At 37.1% G+C, this 22,525-nt stretch overlaps 1 protein-coding gene across 7 annotated transcripts in view; it reads right to left on the bottom strand.

Moving 5' to 3' along the window:
• Positions 1-22,525, bottom strand: part of RGS6 (regulator of G protein signaling 6) — a 658,535-nt gene that overhangs the window by 529,363 nt on the left and 106,647 nt on the right. For 2 of the 7 annotated variants that reach the window (XM_077122913.1, XM_077122915.1), the window contains exon 1: positions 15,921-20,180. The exons of 4 other annotated variants lie outside the window; for them this stretch is intronic. The gene's annotated coding sequence lies outside the window, so the exon portion shown is untranslated. Of the gene's footprint in view, positions 1-15,920; positions 20,181-22,525 lie in introns of those variants that run through there. One more of the 7 variants, XM_077122914.1, reaches the window with a different exon arrangement.

The following is a 22,525-nucleotide window of genomic DNA, read 5'->3' as shown; positions in this document are numbered from 1 at the left end:
TTCTATTTGGGAAGGAAAAAATAGTAGAGACGATAATAATGTAAAATAGTAAAAACCAAGTCGTTTCTTTTCAATTACATGTTGCCTCCAGACATGTTTCTCTGTACCGTTTTGAGCAACACTTTAAGAAGATGTTGGACTTCTGCAACAGATGGCATTGATGGTCTTACTTTTTTTTTTCTCACTTTACAGTTTATTATAAACTAAGAATTTTGGACTGGCAAAAAGGTATTATTGCAATATTGCACTTTTTGTACTTGAAATTTATTTGTATGATACAAAGTTATTATATTAAGCAAAATGCAAGTTAGGGAGGATTTGTTTACAACATTTTGAGTAATTTATAACAGAATTTACTAACATTTGCTAAAAATTAGTTTTGGTTATATATATTAAATTTTAAAAATAATTTTGCAATTCAGTTTTATGATAGAGTCACAAAAACAAAACAAAATGCAGGACTTTGCCACATTTCTCTTTTTTAGTATAACTCAATACATTAATTGCCTTTATTTTCCTAGGCTTCACTTAATACTTTATTAATAGTCTTTAAATCATGTCATTAGCCAATTTTCCTTACTTTAACATGATCCAGTTATTGCTTCCTTTTTTTTTACCTTCCTAATTTGTTTTTTCCATTAAAAAAAAAGTTTAATGAACCAAGATGCTTTACTTTATAGTATCAGATTCTCCCCCAAAAAGGATAGTGTTAAAAGTTTCAAGTGTTCGATTCCTGGTGCCTATTCATCCAAAAAAAATTTTTTTTCAAGTGACTTCCCTTTTTATCTGTTCTTTTGAGAACCTGTTTTTATTTTTGTTTTTGTTTTGTCCAAAATGGTTCTAAATAGAATATAATATACCAGTGTGGCACTATTGGTTTTTGTTTGTTTGTTTGTCTGTTTGTTTTACCCTAAGTGAAACCCAAAAAAGAAAAGTGCCTTGCATCATTTAAAAATAAAAAGATAAATCTTCATATCCTCTAAAATTAGTATACTGAATAGTATTGTTTTTATAACAATATAAATATTGTTTTAAATATAAATACTGTTTTAAAACAGTATTGCTTTGTAACAATTATACAGATTGTTTCTCTGTAATTTCTTTGTTTTTTTAAACCATAAATTAGTTTAAATAAAAAAATACTAAGGTTTGACGAGACCTTGGTAAATTATTTGGAACATGTTCACTTTACGTCATCTTAATGATTGTTCCAGTCCTGACAGAAGCTTTTCTCTGAAAATGTATTTATTAGGGAAAGTGATTTGAGGAAGACCTTATTGTTTTAAATTAGCTTTTTTTTTTTTTTTTTTTTTTTAAAGGAAAGACAGAGAGAAGGAAGGAAGGAAGGAAGAAAGGGAAACATTTTTAAACATTTTCTTGTTTTATTGTATTCTGTTTCTCCGTTTTTTGTTACATGGGCTGGGGCCGGGAATCGAACCGAGGTCCTCCGGCATAGCAGGCAAGCACTTTGCCCGCTGAGCCACCGCGGCCCGCCCTTAAATTAGCTTTTTAATAAGTTCTTTAAATTTGGTTTATCCAAATTTCCCTCATAGTTTGCATTAGCAAAGTCGCTTTATAAATCCTTGGTTCTCTGTGTTTTTATTTATATGCATAAAAATTGTTCTAAGAAAAACATTTGTTATTTTAAGTATGTGATCAGAGGGAAGAAAGGAGTGTTTTTAACTTTTTATAGTTGATGACTTGAGCACAAACCAAACTGTTTTGTATTTCACTTTTCTCAGTTCTCTCTGAAGTTTCTTACTGATGGGAATGATTTCTATCCATACTCTTGGTGCCAAGAAGTACTACGCAAGGTAACCTATTCCATTAAGTTACTTGCTTTGCTTTCCTATGATGTAATAATACAGTAAGCTATTTTACCTAGAATATGAGAGCGTGGGAATGGATTAAGATGTTTTGTTAATTAAGAGTGAAATTCCTCTTGATCCACGTGATATTCTTTTTCTGCTTTCCCTTCCCTTCCCCCACGTTAACATACTGAAAACCAGCATGGCATTAATCCCATTGTGGTTAAATATTCTCCTGTGTTATTAGGTCATTTGGCATGGTGGTGAAGTAGAGTCAAGATCTGCATTGGGTGTTCAGAAATTCCAGTTAGCAAAGTGTCAGATAACATACTTTCCTGTATATAGATCACTTATTAGACAGGTCAGCAAAGATTTATTTTGCAATGCAATAATCTCTGATGCTTCATTCTGCAAATAATCTTCATAATTGTCAATTTAGGTTTCAAAAATGAGGCAGTAAATTTTTTATTAGCTTCTTAAATACACATATCCTTTCTATTAATATGGTCAAAAATACAGGTTTGGTTATTGATATTTATTTATAATTGGTAATTTTCTACTTTTTCTAACCACTATAATTTTTATGCTGCCATTAAAGTGCCCGCCCAGAATGGCATATTAAAGACAGTCTCTCACAAACACTAGGAAAAGGACTGCCATCATCTTGGGTACAATATTGATTGGACAAAACACAGAATTGTTCCTTCTTCTATGGAAACATTGCAAATTTTTTTTTTTCCTTGGATCCACTTTTACCTAATATTCAACTAATTCTTCTGGTAGCTCATCCTATTCTTGCTTTTCTTTCATTCCATTTCTGTGATTCCTTTATTTCCACTAATGTTCTGTGATAGTTAACTAACATAAATTTAACAAATCATGATTTATTTCCTAGAGTATTTGAATAATGTATGTATGCCACAGCACCCAATCTTCGAATTGAATATGTAATCTGGGCACAGAACTGAAAGTGAAAGTATGTCTAGACATAGGAAAACTGCATTATTAATGCCTATTTTTGAAACTAGGGAGTAATTTATTGAAAATATTCAAATTGGATTGGCAGTATATTTACCTTTTAATTTCAGTCAGTTGATTCATATTAATTTCTTATCTATTAGATGTTTATACAGCAGTTACCTTAGTTTATTGGTTTCTGCTCTGGTGGAAATGTTAAACAGTGATAGCTTTTGCTATACCAAGTCTCAAACCACTTAACTTTCTGGGCTGAATATTAGCTGAGGTGTGGGGGGGGACTATTTAGCTTTATTTGAGTTTAGAGATAATGTCAAAAAATGTTCAGCATGTCTTTTTTTTTTTTTTTTTTTTTTTTTTTGCATGGGCAGGCACCGGGAATAGAACCTGGGTCTCCAGCACAGCAGGCAAGAACACTGCTGGTTGAGCCACAGTAGCGTGCCCTAGCATGTTTTTTAAGAAAATATAAATTTCTAATTGTATTTTTACCATAATATTTCAAGTTAATTAGAAGATTTAACTGCAGTCTTGAATTGTAAAGTTGGGATGTATATATCAAGATCTCAACTTGATGTAAAGTAAATGAGCAGTTTACCTGGCAGATTTTTTATTTAATAACTGATTTAATCCATAATTCCATAACAAATTTAGCTTCACTTCCATATTTACTTTATATTTGTGTATTCAACAGTGCTCCAATTAGGAAATATATGACAATTACAATAAAATTTTATTTTTTTATTGATAAGAAAAAATAAGTTTCTACGGTCTCTGAATGCTGGATTTTTTTTTTTTTTTTTGGCCTTACTCATAGCAGCTAAAAAAAGAAAAAAGAAAGAAAAATCACTCAAAATATTCAGGTTTACATATTAGCTTCCTCTCAAAGGGAGTCGTCAGATTCATAGTTTAAAGTGTTTTCTACAGATCAGTAACATTATACTGACATGTAATTACTATTTACTGTGCAGCAAAAACGATTCAAGAAGAAAAATAATCTAGTGTCTATTTACCTTTGCATAAGCAATTGTTTAATTTACTCTTATAACAAACATTTGTACTTGGATAGAATGCTTATGTGTATATAGGAAGGTCACAGTGCAAAATGCTGCTAGTCTAGGCACAAAGCAATAAAAGTATTTTGTGAAGAAAAAAAAAATCTGGTTCTGAACTGGCTAACATTGCCTACTTACTTGAGGCTAAATGCTGGGCTAATTGCTTTTTGTAGGTGCAGTCTAATACAATAATCATGATAATCCACTTTACATATAAAGGAGCTGAGGTCCAGAAATGTTAGGCAATTAACACAAACCTACACAATCTAAAGTGCAAGAGTTAGGTCTTAAATGATGTCATGGTTTTAACCACTAAATCACCTTTGGATGGGGAAACAATTTGTTGAGCTAAGTAGCTGCAAGGCTGTAAGCAAGTGACTTAATCTCTCTGAAATTCATTTTCCTCATCGGTAAAGTTAAGGAATTAGACCGGATGATCACTAATCAGGTTTCCCTTTCTCAAGTCCTATAATTCTTAAATAACACACTGCTAAAAAACAAAAAATAAATAAATTTTTATATCTACCCCATAGAGGCTGTTGTGAAGGATCGTTGAGTTAATAGCTATACAAAATGCTTCTGATGATGATAAATAGCCATGTGATTTTAAGGTTTTTGTCATCGTCATTTCATGAGCGAAAGCTCTGCTTTATGATCAAAGAAGAAAGCCCCAACCCTAAGCAACTATCTTATAAATATGTACCACCAGGAACACTGGAACGAGAGTAGAGGTGTTTATGTTTGGTACAGTCCCACCAAAAGAAAACCTAGTCAAAACGTATGTTCAACTGGAAACTGTTTAATTGTATCAACTTCATAGAAAACTTTCTGAAGGTGGATATTCTTCAGAATGCAAGTTTTTGAGACCACTGTTGAAGTCTCAGCACATGTTAGAAAACTGGATTGAGCATAGCCATGCATTTTTCAAGCCAATGCCTGTGCTCTGGAATGCTCACCTACAAGAGGACAAGTAAATAAAGTCATAAGCTGACAATATGATAACCACCACCACATGCCAGGATAAGCAAGCATTTTCATTATAGTGGATTTAATGGCAGTCACTTATATATGTCACTCTTGCCTCATGGCAGTCAGAGATGGTCTGACTCTGAAATAGAACTCAATAAAGAGGTGACATATCCTCCAGGAGACTCAGGGAGGGGATGTGGAATGAATCCAGCCTTAATTGCAAAGACAGAAGGAAACTCCAGAAAGAATGAAATTTTCAACTTTCTTTACATCCTGAAAACTTGGAGAGACCTGGGTGACAGGGTTGTTTCTTGAGCAGCTGACTCGGTACCACCTCCGAGCACTAAAGTGGAAGCACAAGATAACCCTCAAAAGGCCTTAGAATGAAGGGTTTGGGGCATCATTCAAGAAGAATTCATTGCAATTCAAGTCTGCTAGTATGATAATGAATTAAAAGGAGAATGCTTAAGGAGGAAAGGTGATAGTAAAGCAGAACTTCCTATGGTGTATCTCAGCAGTAACAACTATAGTGGGAAACGATATTCTCAGACAGATACACTTAACTTGAAGCCAAAAGAAGCTCTTCTGGAAATATTCAGATGGGAATTGGGCAAAAGCATAACCGCAGACCCAATCACACCCTTATTGTAGCAGCTACAAACTGAAATACACCCTTGACATTTCACAACACTGTAGACAGAAATGCATCTATAGGTAGCAAACATTCTAAGGACTGTCTTTGCATACAAAGAATATAAATTGCAATGCCAGCATACACGATGACACAGCATTTATTACAGATAACTTGAGAAGGATATGCAATTATTGGGAAAGATTACAAGGTTTTAATGGCAAAATGTGGACACAAAAAAACATGGTGATGTTTCCTTGACTAGCTACCATCTGTTCACAAATGTAATTAAAACTTAAAGGCATATAGGATTTCATGTAGACATACACAGCTGTATTATAGATGGCTGCAAATGTAGTACAATAGGAACATAATTAAAACTTCATAGGCCAAAGGCCCAGATTTCATGGTAAAGTCCTAATTTGGGGGTAGAAGGAGAAACATTCCCCGAATATAATTTTTAAAACATGCACAGAAATGCTTCCATCCATTTGGACATGAGTTTGAAAGAAAATCTTAAGCACTGCTTGGAAGCTCCTGTCAATTAAAGCCATTGTTTTAGGGCCAAATATGAATAAAAATATAACATTTGATTTTTACAAGTTCAGTTCGTAATAAGAAATTGCCTATGTAAGGTTTTCTCGGAAAAATTAATCTGCCTCAAAATCAAAATCAAGAGTACGAGCCAATGGCAGACAAGTAAACATTTTTAGCCTTATCTTTATTTATGAGGATGGGTACATTAAAGTAAGTTACTTATACATAAGCAAAGTTCAATATTTTAACTCTGAAACAAGTCAAATACATGAAAGTCACCATGCCCCTCTCGAATAGGCCACAGAGTACTGAACATCTGTGGCTTTGGCTGTCCAGCAGTCCCCCATCCCCTCATCTGGGACAACATTCCTTCTTTCATGAGAAAATTTCCCTGTTTGCACCATGAGGCTGACAGAGTGCCTACCTTCTGCACATAGTTACTTGATCCTGGGGCAAGCATGGAACTAAAACCAGCACCTGCCTGGGATGGTACACGCTGGAGCTGGGAAAAGCAATATACTCCCTTTGCAGTGGTGAAGGTATGAAGGGCAAGTCCACCAGCCAGAAGCCACGCCTGCCACTACGTGGGAGAAGCCAGTCGGAGAAGGTCACCATCATGGAAACCTGGGTGCTGAGATGTCCTGGAACCCCCGAGTCACCCCTGCCCTGCTCTTTGATGTTGGTGTTCTCCCCCTGGCAACCCAGAGTGTCTTAAATAATCAAAACCCAGAGGTAAAGGAAACATGTGCACACATGTCTGAAAGAAAATATTTGCTTTTGGTTGCAAACCTATGGAATGAGGCACATTGTACAAAACACCAGGGGCGCCAGGCCCATGCTCAGGCCCTGGAGACCCACAGGAATGAGGTGGATTTGGGTCAGAGATTAAAGGTTGCATTTGAATAAGAAGAGAATCGTCTCCAGGTTGGAAAAGAATGTTAGCATAGAGAAAACGCATGTTTCAAACCCTGGTAGACTTCTTCAAGTTCTGGGAGTCTTATTGGAGACTCAGTACAAGCACAACTGAGAACAGAACAGAACAGTGCTGTGTGACCCTGTACAAAAGCTGAACTTCTCTGAGCTTCAACTTCCTTCAATTGTAAATGAGAATACTACCTACATTGCAGGGCTATCGTTAGGCAGTTTTATCCAAGGGCAATCCTAGAACCACCTGCCTCATAATCATAGACAAGTCTGTTAGAATGTAGATTCCTTGGCCTGTACCCAGACTTTCTGAATCAGAGTCTCCATTGTAAAACAAACAAACTAAAACCTTCTCAGATGATTCTTGTTTACACTAAAGTCTGAGACTCACAGCTGTAGGAATAAAGGAGTTAGCAAATCTGAAGTGTTAAATACAACGGCTGACCCATTAAACAGAACTTTTATTGAATGCCTACTATTTAGTTCTACCAACAATAATCACAAACACACACACGTACACACATACACACAATCCAAAGGCTGCTGAACTTGAAATTGGAGGTAAGAGAATTCTCCCAAACAATACAAACATCAGAATTTGGAAATAAGAAAAAGTAATTAACAGTAGCAGGCTCTCCTGAGCTTGCATACCAAGGTTTTTTAATCATCTAAACAGGGTGCTTAACCTTGCCAGCACTTTTGAATCACCTGTGGAACATTTCGAACTCCCTGTGTTCAAGGCCATACCCCAGACAAATAAATCAGTCTCTGGAGGTGGGTAGCAGTAGGCATCAGTATTTTTTAAAGTTTCCCAAGTGATTCCATTATGCAGTCAAGGTTTTAGCAAGTCTGAAGAGAAAATGTCAGCTTCTTCTAATGAGTTACATTACAAAAAAATTTAGGTGCCATCAAAACTAAGCAGGCATGATAATTCAACTGTTTTTTAGCCTCTATACATGAAAGAAATAAAATCGTATCTCCTACTTTTTTTTAAGTGATAGACAAAATACTTCACAAGTGTATCAGTAGATTTGTACATGCACAATTGGCAAAAAGTAATTAAGTCTGAAAATACAAAAGATTGGCAATGATGTAGAACCAAAGTATCATTTCTGCAGCCCTGGTGGGAGTGGGAGTTGATACAAGGCTCTGAAAGCAAGTGCACGTTGTTGTATAAAGTTGAACAATCTCATATACTGCAACACCGCAGCGGTTGCTGTTCAACCTTTTTAGGTCTACACACAAGGGGAACCTTAGCACACGCTTACAAGGAGACATGCAGAAATACTTCAAGCAGCACCTGGTTATAGAAGCAAAATCCTGGAAACAACTTCAATGCCCTAGGATCAGGAGTATGGATAAATTACAGCATAAATTACCAATGTACAACTAGTATATGGATGAATTTAGTAACCTGATTTTGAGCAGAAAAGCAAGTTCTAAGAGACTATATAAGCTACATAGGTATGATACCTCTTCATAAAGTTTAATACTACACAAAACTAAACAATGTATCTCTTAACCATACATGTAGAAGAGGGGTAAGGCAAGAGAAGGAAAAACAGTGTTCAGATGGTGGACACCTCTGCTGGCAGAGGGGTGGAGAAGCAGAAAAATCAGATAAAGGATAAAGGAGAATTACAGGAATAATGTCCTGATTCTTAGATTAGGCAATGTGTTCACAGATCTTTGTTTCAGAAATAGGTTAAAAAAATTTCCCTGGCTGTACTGTTAGTAGTATGTCATGAACCAAGGATTCTGATTATTCTAATGCTATGGACCAGAGTTCCAAAGAACAGAAGGAAAAGAAACTTCTATCAGAAAAGACAACAGAACAGAAGCCTATTTATAAGGATTTTCAATCATTCTAATTAAAGTCAGACACAAAATAAGGTAGAATCATTCCATCTTCGGGGTTCCATAATGGGAACATCCATTTTAGGAGCGAGACTCCCAAAGGGCTAAGCAAAATGGAGCTGCCATCTCTGAGCCTAGCAGTTCATCTCACAGCCAAACACGCCTCTGTTGTAGCTAATTGAGACTGACCTGGTATGAAAGAAGGAAAAAAAAATCTACCAAACAATAATTAAAAAAAAAAAAAAAATTTCTAGCCTAACAATTTCTATTTTTATTGAGGGTTATACTCTTCCTATTTCCATAAGAATTTGATTTAATTTAATCTCTGATACAGCGGGAAACATCTGGCATGATGCTATCTCTAATGTCTATGGTTTGGGTTGGGGACAGAGAGGTTATTCATCTCTTGATACCCTCACCCAAAAGTTAGCCAGCTGTTACGGAAATCTTTATTCTCCACTCCTGTGATATGAAATTTATCTGAGCTATTTTGTCTTATCTCAACTGCCTCCTTTTAAAAACTAAGTGACAGGTTTATTTCTTCTCCATTAGAAACTTTTGAAAATGACTTTCAGGAAATGTTGGAATACACAAGCATAAGGTCAGCAATTCTGACCGGCTGTAGGTGGACACAGGATAGATTTGTTTAGCATTTGAGGTGACAGATTTTTTTAAGATCAATTTCATAGAGGAATTTTGAAGAGATTATTTCTCCTACACAACAAGGCTCTTGTTAATTTGTAGAGGATGTCCCTATTTTACCAAAAATAAATTCTTAAATTCTTATTTTATATGACATAAAATGAAAATAAACAAACAAGAAACTAGATTTGCCTGCAGAAACATAATAGCCTTAGCAGTGGTTCTCAAAGGTTGTCCTGCCTAATAATTTTCTTGGGATCATATTATAAGGCAGATTCCTAAGTCTCACCCCAGACCTAAGGAATCAGAAACTGGAAGACTGGGAAGCTGCTTTCTAAATGAGTAGTTTGGGATATTCCAATGGGAGGGGCCCTTGAACTACTCTTTGTGGAAAATACTGTCTTACAATTTATAGGAAAAGCTGAAAGAACATATGCTCTGTTCTGGACATTAGAACCTTTGGGGGTATGACATTGCATCCACTCAATATCTGCAGTACATTATGAAAGATTAAAGTCCACTTTCACCTTTGAGAGTTAATGCATTTGCAAAAATGTCTCAGCTTTCTAAGCTGTAAAAAATGATATCAGTGTTGAAGGCACTAAACAAAAGCAACAGTACAGGGTTGGACCAGTTTTAATCACTTGAAATTGCTACTTTCTTTAGTTCTCCTGCTGTTTCAATTTAGACAAAGCACTGTCAAAATAATTGCATTAAAAATTCCAGTTAGAGAAAATCTTCCAGCTGGGGCATGAACTTGGTCAAGTTCTCATCAGTTAGAACACCTAACCAGATATGCTTCCTATCACTGCTCAATAATATTTTCTGTCCAAGTGTTAGAACAAGGCTTGCACATTCTCTGGTATCAGATACACCCAGAATGAACCTTCTCATCATCATAGCAGGGCAATGCGGAGAAGTCACAACTTTCTTTCAGTCAGTGCATTACTAAAAGGGGTGGGGGGAGAAATGAGGAGAAGGAATTGCTATCACTTGTATTCATTCTGGTTATCCAGTTAAAACAGTTTATTAACACCTTTAAGGTTTTTGACAAAACAGCATGTTAACATGTTCCATGTTAAGAACTAAATGTACTAAAAATATCCATTGTGCAGAGATTGCAATAGGAGCACAGTGGGTGATTAAAAGGTATATACCAGGAGGCTTTGGGGTGTTGTTAGTTTGGAAGCTGCTGGAACGCGATATACCAGAACTGGAACGGTTTTCAAAAAGGGGAATTTAATAAGTTACAACTTTACAGTTCTAAGGAAGTGCAAGTGTCCAAATTAAGGCACCAACAAGAGGTGCCCTTGTCAAGGAAGGCCGATGGGTCAGGAACACCTCTGTCAGCTGGGTAGTCACACGGCTGGCATCTGCTGGTCCCTTGCTCCTGGGCTCCATTGCTTTCAGCCTCTGTTCCTGTGGGGGTTCCTCACTTTGCTTCTCCAGGGCTGGCCTTCATCTCTGGGCTTCCCTTGGCTCACTCCAGGTTCTGGCTTCCCTAACATCTCATGTTGAGGTCTGCTGGGCTCCAAACATCTTCAAACATCCGTCTCTGTTCTCCATATGTCCACATCTGCGGTCACCTCTGCTGTGAAGCTTCTGTTGGGTCTGAGGTTTCTGCTGTTTTTAACTCTCTCCAAAATGTTTCCTCTTTTAAAGGATTCCTGTAATCTAATCAAGACCCACCTAGAATGGGTGGAGTCATATCTCCCTCTAATCACAGGTCACACCCACAATTGGGCACGGCACATCTCTGTGGAAATAATCTAATAAAAAATTTCCAACCTACAGTGCTGAATCAGGAGTAAAAGAAATGGCTGGTTCCGCAAGATTGAATAACATATTAAAACATGGCTTTTCTGGGCTACACCATACTTTCAATCTGGCACAGGTGTTTTGTTTTTAATTTAAGTTGCTCTTCTGGCCTAGATGTAGATTTCTGCTCCAAGCCCGTAGTGCCAAGAAAGCTGTTCCTGATGCTCAAGCCACATCTTTCTCGGCCCCTTGGCTGCCTGCTCCCCATCCCCATTTGACATTCACCCAAGTGCCCAGCTGACCTCCTTTAGTTCTCAACCTTATCTCCCATGCAGGAAAGCAAGCCATCCCAATAAATCTCTATATACACTAGAATTTCTAGGAGCAGGAAAGGAATGAGTGTTTGATGGAGAAGAACGGAAGTCATTGGAATTAGTTTTTGGCCTAGCCACTCTGTTTAATCAAGTTGGAAAACCAGCAGACTTAGTTCTCCATGACTTAGCGATAAGAACAGAACTTGTAACTAGCATACTACAAATCATGACAGTATCACCTGATAATACCTTTACCTCAAAGTTTTCATTTTATGGTGCTTACCATGAGAAAAAGTCACAAAAATAAAACCTTTTCTTCCTTCTACTAGAAAATGACTAAAACATTTGATTAGGATAAACTGTCCACACTCCTCCACTTACAGACCCTAAGAGCCTTTCAATTCCCTTCATAGATATGGACTTTTTTTTTAAAGTATAATACTGTTTTTGTATATTAAATTAAGCCATTTAATTGTTATTCTAATTTTCTATAAGCTAACATTCTTATCTCTTCGTTAATTCTTTTAGGACTGCAAATTTTTTTGCTCTAAAAATTCCATTGCTGTTTTTCCATGTATAACGATCATCACCAATTCTTGGTAGACTGTTAACTTTTATCATTATAAAATATTCCCTCTTGTCCATTCAATGTTTTTTATATTGAGATTGGTTCGTGCTGCTATTGCCAGCCTTACTTTCTTCTTGCTTGCACTTGCCCAGAACCCATGTTTTTCCATTTACTGTCAAATTTGTTATCATTTGATTCAGGCACTTCTCTTATAAATAGTGTGGGTCAGATTTTGCTTTTTTTGTTCATGTGAGAGACTCTGCTTTATAGGAAATGTTAATGAAGTTTCACTAGTATAATTCCATATCAGTTTCTTATAGATCATGTCTTCACATTTCTTTTGTTTTCAGTAGCTGCACATGGATATTAAGAAATGAAAAAACAGATATTAAGCAAGGACATAAAGTGAAAAGTATGAGCTTGCTGACTCTCATATGCCTCTGTAAACTTTAAACACTTTTTATTGATTCCCCACTGTGAGAGAAAAAAATTATAGATGGCACTGTCTTCTTTCCCCTTCATCTCCTTCATATGTATAATCTTTTATTGGTTTACCTTAATCACATAATTATATTCTTAAATCTCAATTGCTTTATCAATTAGATTTTAAAACTATCATTCAATTATCCACTATGAAATAGAAGAAAACGCAAAGACCTTTTTCTTTTCTATCACCTTTCATCTCTTAACTTAAATCAACAATATTATTTTTACAATGTCAAGTTTTAGAGAATCTCTTTTGTTCAGTAAATATAATTTATCTTCCATGCCTTCCCTATAAGCTAACTCTGAAAACTGAAAACTAATAACATGTTTCTGATGTTATGATTAGGGAAATAATTTTATTCACTGCAGATCCAGAGAGCAGGACTGGATCAGTTTGATGAGGAGATAAAATCCTTTGTCACTACACCAGTTCTAAGCATCAAAATAAAATATATTCTTTTTTCTTATACCATGTGTTCTAGTTTGCTAGCTGCCAGAATGCAATACACCAGAAACAGAATGGCTTTTAAAAAGGGGAATTTAATAAGTTGCTAGTTTATAGTTGTAAGGCCAAGAAAATGTACCAATTAAACCAAGTCTATAGAAATGTCCAATCTAAGGCATCCAAGTAAAGATACCTTGGTTCAGGAAGGCTGATGAAGTTCAGGGTCTCTCTTTCAAGTGGAAGGGTGCGTGGTGAATGCAGAGTTTCTCTCTCATCTGGAAGGGCACCTGGTGAACATGGCATCATCTGCTAGCTTCTTCTCCTTGCTTCTTATTTCATGAAGCTCCCCTAGAGGCATTTTCCTTCTTCAACTCCAAAGGTCGCTGGCTAGTGGATTCTGCTTCTCGTGGCTATGTCGTTCTGCTCTGCTCTCTGAGTCTCTAATTCTCCAAAATGTTTCCTCTCTTATAGGATTTCAGTAAACCAATCAAAACCTACCCAAAAGGGTGGAGACCCATCTCCCCTAATCCAGCTTAATAACCACACTTGATTGGGTTACATCTCCAAGGAGATAATCTAATTTCATACAGCATGGAATAGGGATTATTCTGCCTTTACAAAATGGGATTTTGATTAAAACATGGCTTTTCTAGGGTACATGCATCCTTTCAAACCAGCACACCATGTCAATTACTCACAATTCTGTCACATTTTAATTTACTTCCTATTTGAACTGGGACTTTCTTTGTCCAACTATATTTCTTTTGTCTCGCTGTTTTGTTTTTGGTAACCACATTTTTCTCTTAAATTGCTTTTTGATGCATCTCCAAAACCCTTTTTGGAGACTATTTAGAGGTAAAATTGCTAGTCCTTTCCTGTCTGGAATATAGGGATGGGTCAGCAGAAGGCTTCCCTTTTAGAGTTTCAAGGACAGAAAACAACAGCAGATGAAGCAGATGACTCCAAGAGGACCTCAGAGGCAAAGTTCTAGCTCTACTTAATTGAGTCATCATAGGGGTCCTAGCAGGAAATGCTGTGGCCAGCCTCTCTGTGTGGGCTGTTCAGGTGACGTGTCAAAACCAATTTGTTTTTCCTGTTTGCTCCTGATTCACCCACACCTTTACTTTATACTAGTGCGGTCTTAGAGCATTTGCAAATAATTAGACCTGTTTTTATCATAGCAGAGTAGTAGACAAAGAGATATCATAAGGGGCTGACACATGTTGCTGAGCTGTTTCCACAAGAGGGCAGCTGTGCCTTGAATTGTGGATTGAAGCCCCTCCCTCTTTTTGGCCCTAATGTATACTTCAAGTGCAAGGAAAGGCTGGGACCAGTGCTGGGAACAGCTCTTCTGTCTTCCAAAAAGTGACACAACTTCCAAATTAAAGTCCTTCAACTTGACATTTTTCACATACATATACTTCTCTTGCTGCCATGGAGGCCCTGTTTTCCAAGGTTTTGCTGGGAAAACAATTCCACTTATTTCAAAGAATGACCCTCCTTTGGGTTGTGGAAGCGCAATTTTATGGCTTTACCATAAACCTCATTTTCTTGGCCTCATCATCTCCTAACAATTTCATAAGTTTTAGATCCATTGGTGGCACTAGTTCATGTTTCTACCAACACTACAGATATTTTCCCTTTGATTTTTTAAAAAAATTTATTTCAGTTATTTTAAGGAATTTGGAAGCCAAGAATTAAAAATCTTCCTCCATCTTGAAATTAGAACAACCCAACGCAAACAGACACTTAGAAAAAAGAAATTTAACTGTTAAACCTTTTTTTTCCCTCCTTACTTCCCAATTGAGAAAATAAAATCCTGACTTTCAATTCTGAAAACAATTTCAAATCTCTGTGATTTAACTCTGGGCAATTATTTACAAATCACCATCCTAACAAAAGTAATATTAGTAACTTTAGTCTTTCAATATTTAATGACAACATGAAATATAATAGTTACATAGTAGTTGTGACATGAATGGGGTTAGACACCATCTTTGGATGGTGAGATTGTAGAGGATTTTTTTTTATTGTATAACATATATACAAAGTAAAGAAATAAAAAAGCAATAGTTTTCAAAGCACTCTTCAGCAAGTAGTTAACAGATCCCACAGTCTATCATGGGCTACCATACCATACTCTGCAGAGGATTTTAATGTTTGGGTTATTGTCTTTTTGTCATTCTCTCTCTCTTTTTTTTTAATTTCTTCAATTGCCATGTATTGGTGAAATTTTAAAAGTTTGATGAATAGAATAGGAATGATGGTGATCTGGTCTGCTATTTTGGAAACTGAAGAACAATTTCAAATCTCTATTTACTGGAATTAAGAAAAAAAACTGCAGAAAGGAAAAGTGCCCCTGTTAACACAGGGAAGTCTATATTCAGAGCACGATAAGGGCACTGATTACCTGATAATGATCAGATACCTGATGGAAGGTTGTATGGCCATAAATCTCCATTCTGATTCAAAAGTAAAAAATCAGCCTGGAAAAGATCCCCATTTAATACTGCTGTATGATTTCTCTCTCCTTCTGCTGAATTGCAAGGGGAGACAGAAAGCAGTTGGGTGCCCTGGAAATAGCAGAGGAAAATAAGTACTTTCCAAAAAAGGACATAAGATGGAGGTAGTTTTGACACTTTTACCTTTGTCAGAGAAAAGACTCTAGCGTTTTAATACCTGGAGAAGTAGGTTAAGGGACCTCATTGATTCAGATAAGCCCAGGACAGACTAAGGAAAATTCGTGATTCTCAAGTTTGACAGAAAAATCAGGTTTAAAGCAGTATTTGGTAACTTTATTAAAGTTTAATAAACTTTACCCACTTAAAAATGGGTAAGAATTTAACTACCACTTTTCTAGAGAATGGAACTTTCTTCCGTCTTTTCTTATTCAGAAGTATAAATAAATAGGAAAAAATCTGAATCGGCATTCTCTCTGGTTGTGTTCACTTTACCTGGGGAATTTTTGGTTCTGTAAAGCATGAGATCCTGATCCAGGAACCACACGGCTGCTTAGCTCAAGGCAGGCATCAGACACATGAGGTAATGCCTGAATTTGAAGTTTGCAACTCACATTTGGAATAGGCCTATCATAATCATTATGCATGATGATTATGCATAATGATAGGCCTATCATTATGATATCATAATCATAATCATTGTTGTTCACGCATCTCTTAGGCATTATCTCAAGTAACCCCAGACTCATATTCCTATAAGGAATGAATCTTTCTTCACTCCGGTTCCTCAATCTTTACTTACCTCTCCTTTTTCCCCAATCTGTAAACCATCACATGCCTCTATGATGGAGTTAAAGGATATTTGTGTCTGGATTGGAGCATATTACCAGCTTCATTTAATTTATTGGTTGTTTGACCTTTCGTGTCTTCTTGTGTCTAAGGGGACAATATTCCCAGGTTGCTTGTGAAGATTAAACACAAAGCTTTTAGCACAGGGCCTGACCCATGGAAATAACTCACAAACACATGCCATTTCTATTGGTTCCATTATTCTTTACAGAAACGATGTGGTTTAATCATGGGCTTCTATGGCTCAACAACCCAAAGTAGCTAGAGTTTTCCAGAATAGAATATTATCTAGATAAAGCAATGTTCTTGGTGTACACTACATTATAAAACCACTTGAACGGCTGCCTATTCAAATCATGGCATCTTCCAAAAGAAAATGGAGATTTACTATTTGAGTATTAGTCCTGGTGCTTTTTTCATCAGATCATCTAACAAAATCAGAAGGCGAATAAAAGTAATAGTATCTAGAATCAAGTTTTATTATTTGTCAATACTGGAAGGCCATGATGTATTTAGTATACCTGAAAATGAGTATGATTGTCATTAGAGAGAGAGAAATTCCCTGCCATGTTTAAACTCAAAGAATCTTATACTAAATGACATTTGTCCTCAATTCCCCCTGCAGTTGGCCAGCAAGTTCTGAATGTTAACAATACCTGGAAAACACTGTCATTAGTTTTATTTCTAATGCCAGCATAGTTCCTTTAAGGTGGGATAAGATATAAAAGAAGAAGAAAGAGCAGTGGTTCACCTTCATACACATGCACAGACAAACACTACACCACACGTTGTTGGCTTTCAATCTCCTCTTCCTACATCAACCAAACTAAGTTACTTTGAAAAAAAATAAAACCCTAAGAGCTAGATCCTAGAATCTGTTTAATTGATGTCTTCATTCCAAGTCATGAAATGCTGCATAATTAAAAAATCAATTTTAGAAATAAAACACTTTCAGATGGCCAAAAATAAGATTAAAAAATGACAGTGAGTGGACATGGGAATTTAAAAAGCAACCGAAGTAAAATAAAATGAGAAACATGTGTATGTGCTGGGCCTAAATGCTCAAAACTGAAATTGTAATTGTAAGCCAGGATCAGATTAAAAAAAAAAAAAAAAAAAAAATTCAGGGAGTGAATCTGTCCCTAACACTAGCCTGGCAATATGGAAAAAAACAGAACAGATATTCTTGCAGAAAAATGTAGACTTTACCATTTGGACCTCAATAACCAAGAATGGATGATGTCATTGAAACTCTGGAGAGCAACAGTAGAATGCACTGAAAAGTAGAGACCCAAGACATACAAGAACCTCACACTGCCAACTTCTCTGGAACCTGAATTCTCTATAACTACCTACACAGACACAGGGAGGCACACACAACCACACACACACACACGCTCTCAAAGGCCTATGTACCACATATTCCAGGACATGCCTTAGAACCACAGCCCACAGATATTAGAAAGACAGCATTTGCTTCAGCTCTCGAGAGCAGCAAGGCCTCTGAGACCACATCAAAGCTGATCGAACCCTCTTCTTCTTTTTTTTTTTTTATATGGGCAGGCACTGGGAATTGAACCCGGGTCCTCGGTCATGGTAGGCAAGCATTCTTACCTGCTGAGCCACCGTGACCCACCCTGGTCCAACCCTCTTCTGCCAACTTGCTTCTCTCTTGGTTTCTACTCATCTAGTCTCTTAACAATTCCAGCTGATGTGATCAACTCTAGAATTTCCCCTGTAAAATACAGAAACTGATGATGCCCAATGTTTTAGTTTGTAAACTGCCAGACTACAAGATACCAGAAACAGAACAGCTTTTAGAAAGAGAACTTATTAAGCTTTAAGTTTATAGTTCTAAGGCTGAGAAAATGCCCAAATTAAGGCATCCATAAGGCTTTCCTGTGGGCATTTTCTTTCTGCATCTCCAGACATCTCTGGCTATGTGGGCTCTGAAGCTTTTTCCAAAATAGTTCCCTCTTAAAGGGCTCCAGTCAGCAATCTCACCTTGAATGGGTAGAGACACATCTCCATGGAAACCATCTAATCAAAAGTTACCACTCACAATTGGGTAGGTTATATCTTCATGGAAATAATCAAAACCCAGCAATATTGAATAAGGATTTAAGAACTTGGCTTTTCTGGGATACACAATAGATTCAAACCGGCACACCAAAAAACTGTGGACAGATAATGGTACTATGCAGGATAGTGCAAAATCATCAAAAGACAACCAGAGACAGTTGAGTGGAGTCAAAGAAACCATGAATTAGTAGAAAGGGAAGCAAAGTTCCCCCAAAAAGAGAAATAATCAAGACAAACATGAAATCTTAGAAAAAAGGAGAAAAATCCAAGGCAGGATATCTGGATTAGTGAACAGAAATGAGGAAAATTAAGGAATAGGAAGAACCAGCCACCATGTGAGTGGTACCCCTTGGAGTTGAACAAGATGGCAGCCTTGGCTCCAACCCTAGTTGGAATCTGTTAAGGATGAAGGAAGAATGGAATCTCAGTGTGTTTGAGGGGAAAGTCAAGGGGCTAAGATATAGAAGTCCAGATAAGAAATGGTGGATAAATGACCAGATTTCCTTCAGCTGGAATCTGGGATAAATTGGCTTAGACAGATAAACTATATTCCATCGAGAAACATTGTATCTCAGCCCTCCTGCACAAGCCACTGTTCCACTCCACTTGCAGTTTCCACTGGGCTCCTGGACTTCTTTCAGTTTAGCTCAAGATTTTTCTCCTCTTAGGAAAACCATCCTTATTTCTTTCAACCATATCAAATATACCATGTCATTGTTTAGGCCCCTGTGATATACACTCCCACCACAGCATCCATTGCACATGTGTATTTGTCTCTCTTCCTATACAAAATTTTGAACTGCTTGATGGTTTAATTCATCTCCCTGATCCATGCGCCCAGTACAATGGAATGTCAAATAATAGGCATTTGACAAACAATTTATTAATATCACAATGTGCTGGCACTGTTCTAGCATCTGGGAACATAGTGTGAACAAGACAAAGTGCTTACCTCATACAGCAATAAGCAAAAACACGTAAAACACGTAAAATGGTGTCAGGTAGTAATAAATACTGTGATGAAAAACAAAGCAGGGTAAGGATCTTGTGCGTAATGTGGGAACAGGAGAAATTAATGTATTTGCTTAGCAGAAATGTCTTCGTAGGCCAGTATGAGGCATAAGATGGGCTCCCCAAAGGAGGGACTGAGAAAGATGGAGAGGAGTTGGCTTACTCCTGAAAGGGTGCTGGGAAGAAGAGAGACAGGGAAGGATAAGGAAGAGGTGAGGGAAAAGGAGGGAGGCCCTGTACCTTCTGAACCCCTACCCTCAAACCCTAAAAACTTCAGTGAAGTCTCTGAACCCATGAAATGGTTGGTAGGAACACAGACAGAATTGGAGATAGCTCTCATCACTGTTAGAGCCCCAGGGCCAGGCAAGCCCTGGGTGAGACTCAGCACAGGCAAGTGAAGAGCAAACAACCCAGATGCAGGTCTAGAGTCTAAATGGTAGAGCAGATGTATCAGCGTTAAGTGGTAGGATGCTCAACTGAGAGCCAGACTATACAGAAGCTCCTACAAGGATATTTCTTAGATTTAAACAGAACCATTGTCTGCACAGAGCTGTGTGAGACTATGTAACCCTGAGTGACCTGTAATGTATTATGACTCAACCACACACAGTTTGTGACAAGGTTTAATGTAAATCTGACCAAAATCCAGCTGGGATTGATTTGAGGAAGAACTGGGGTTTGGGGAAATAACAAAAATGACCACATTTGTCTGGATTAACATTTGGGGGAGAAAGAAAGACTTAAAAGAAGAGTTAACAAGGGAATATTTGTCCTACATCATAATAAAATATATTGTGAGGAACGAAAAATTCAAATAATATGGCTTGGGTACCAAAAAAAAAAAAACAGCAAACAAGATAGTACTGACAAAGACATTTATATAAAAGAGAGAAAATGTGTGTTTAACATGATAAAGAAAGCACCACAAATCACTGAGGAAGAGATGGATTATTTAATTGGCAATTTGTGGGAACATTAAAAATATTTGTGCCGGTTTAAAGGGATTTATGTACCCTAGAAAAGCCATGTTCTAATCCTAATCCATATTGTGGAAGCAGCCATTTCTTTTTTTTTTTTTTTTTAACTTTTTTTATTAATTAAAAAAAAAATTAACAAAACAAAACATTAAGATACCATTCCATTCTACATATACAATCAGTAATTCTTAATATCAACACATAGTTGCATATTCATCATTTCTTAGAACATTTGCATCGATTTAGAAAAAGAAATAAAAAGACAACAGAAAAAGAAATAAAATGATAATAGAGAAAAAAAGATTATACATACCATACCCCTTACCCCTCACTTTCATTTACCACTAGCATTACAAACTAAATTTACTTTAACATTTGTTTCCCCTATTATTTATTTTTATTCCACATGTTCTACTCTTCTGTTATTATAGTAGCTAAAAGGAGCAACAGACACAAGGTTTTCACATTCACAGAGTCTCATTGTGAAAGCTATATCATTTGTTCAATCATCATCAAGAAACATGGCTACTGGAACACAGCTCTACATTTTCAGGCAGTTCCCTCCAGCCTCTCCATTACATCTTGACTAACAAGGTGATATCTACTTAATGTATAAGAATAACCTCCAGGATAACCTCTCGACTCTGTTTGGAATCTCTCAGCCATTGACCCTTAGTCTCATTTCACCAGCCATTTCTTTTAAACCCTATTCAGCACTGTATATTGGAAACGTGATTAGATTATGTCCATGGAGATGGGACTTGCCCAATTGTGGGTATGAACTTTTGAATAGAGGGAGATGTGACTCCACCTCTTCTATGTGGTCTTGAATAGTTTATTGGAATCCTTTAAAAGAGGAAGCATTTTGGAGAGAGTCCTTTTAGAATGATGAGAGTCATGAGGCGAGCCCACACAACCAGAGACTTTAGGAGATAAAGGAAAATGCCCCTGGGGGAGCTTCATGAAACAAGAGGCCTGGAGAGAAAGCTAGCAGACGTCACCATGTTGGCTGTATGCCTTCCCAGTTGAGAGAGGAACCCTGAACTTCATCAGCCTTTCTTGAGTGAAAGAAAGTTAAGGTACCTCTTGTTGGTGCCTTAATTTGGACACTTATATAGACTTGCTTTAATTGGGACATTTTCACGGCCTTAGAACTGTAAACTAGCAACATATTAAATTCCCCTTTTTAAAAGCCATTCCACTTCTGGTATATTGCATTCCGTCAGGTAGCAAACTAGAACAATACTCTTACCTCCTAGCAGTAAATATTTTTTTAAGAAGTTCAAAGGAAAAAAGTGAAACTTAAAAAACTTAAGGGTCTTGTGCTTTCAGCGCTGATATGTGAAGAGCTTATTGGAAAGAACTAATGATCAATGACTTCTTAAACCCATCAGAGAACTGAGGTTGCAGGGCAAACTACCACCCCAAATTCTGAAGAGTCACAGCCAAGATGTGCTCACCTACAGCAGAGCTCATTGGATACCAGAAACCAGTAGGAACACTTAGATGGTAATTTTGATGTGTTGCTGAATGTGTACTGTCTTGAGAGTGAGAAACTCCTGGGGGGGTGCATTTCTAAGGGCGCCCTCACGCTTTTGTGCATTTCACCTCCAAGAACCCTACCAGGTTTTTACAGCCTGGAAAGCTCTCCTGGCTCTGGGAGGGAGAAGGGCAGAGTAACCACTGTGAAAACATCCAGATCATTTTCCGTAACAAAGACCCGCTCTTTAGGGTAAAAAGACTTTACCAGAGCCTTACTCCAGCTGGGAAGGACATTTCTTACACTTCAGTCCCCCTCCAGGTTTCCTATCTCACCTAAGAAAACTAAAACAAACAAACAAAGGCTAAGGAACACTTATGAAGGCCGCAATCCAGGAAAGCAGGCCCATTCAGAGACTGATAGTCATTAATAAGATTTGAAGATTTGTCTCCTTCCCCACACCCCAGCACCAGTATATTAACAGTGGATCACAGCAGCAAATGGATCACAATAGATCACAGCAGGAGAGAAAACGGAAGGTCACTAGAGGAATGTGTAAATTCTAGCACCTCCAGCTACAGCAAACATTAAACAGAACCTGACTCCTAGACAGATTATCACACACTAAACGCTTGTACCTCAGTTCCTACAGCCCAATACATTACATGTCAACAAAAAATTACAAGGTGCGCTAAATGACG

This window comes from Tamandua tetradactyla, chromosome 12, assembly GCF_023851605.1.
Source record: "Tamandua tetradactyla isolate mTamTet1 chromosome 12, mTamTet1.pri, whole genome shotgun sequence".
Classification (NCBI taxonomy): domain Eukaryota; kingdom Metazoa; phylum Chordata; class Mammalia; order Pilosa; family Myrmecophagidae; genus Tamandua; species Tamandua tetradactyla.
The sequence above is the reverse complement of the archived record's forward strand: the minus strand, read 5'-3'. Positions and strand labels throughout refer to the sequence as shown.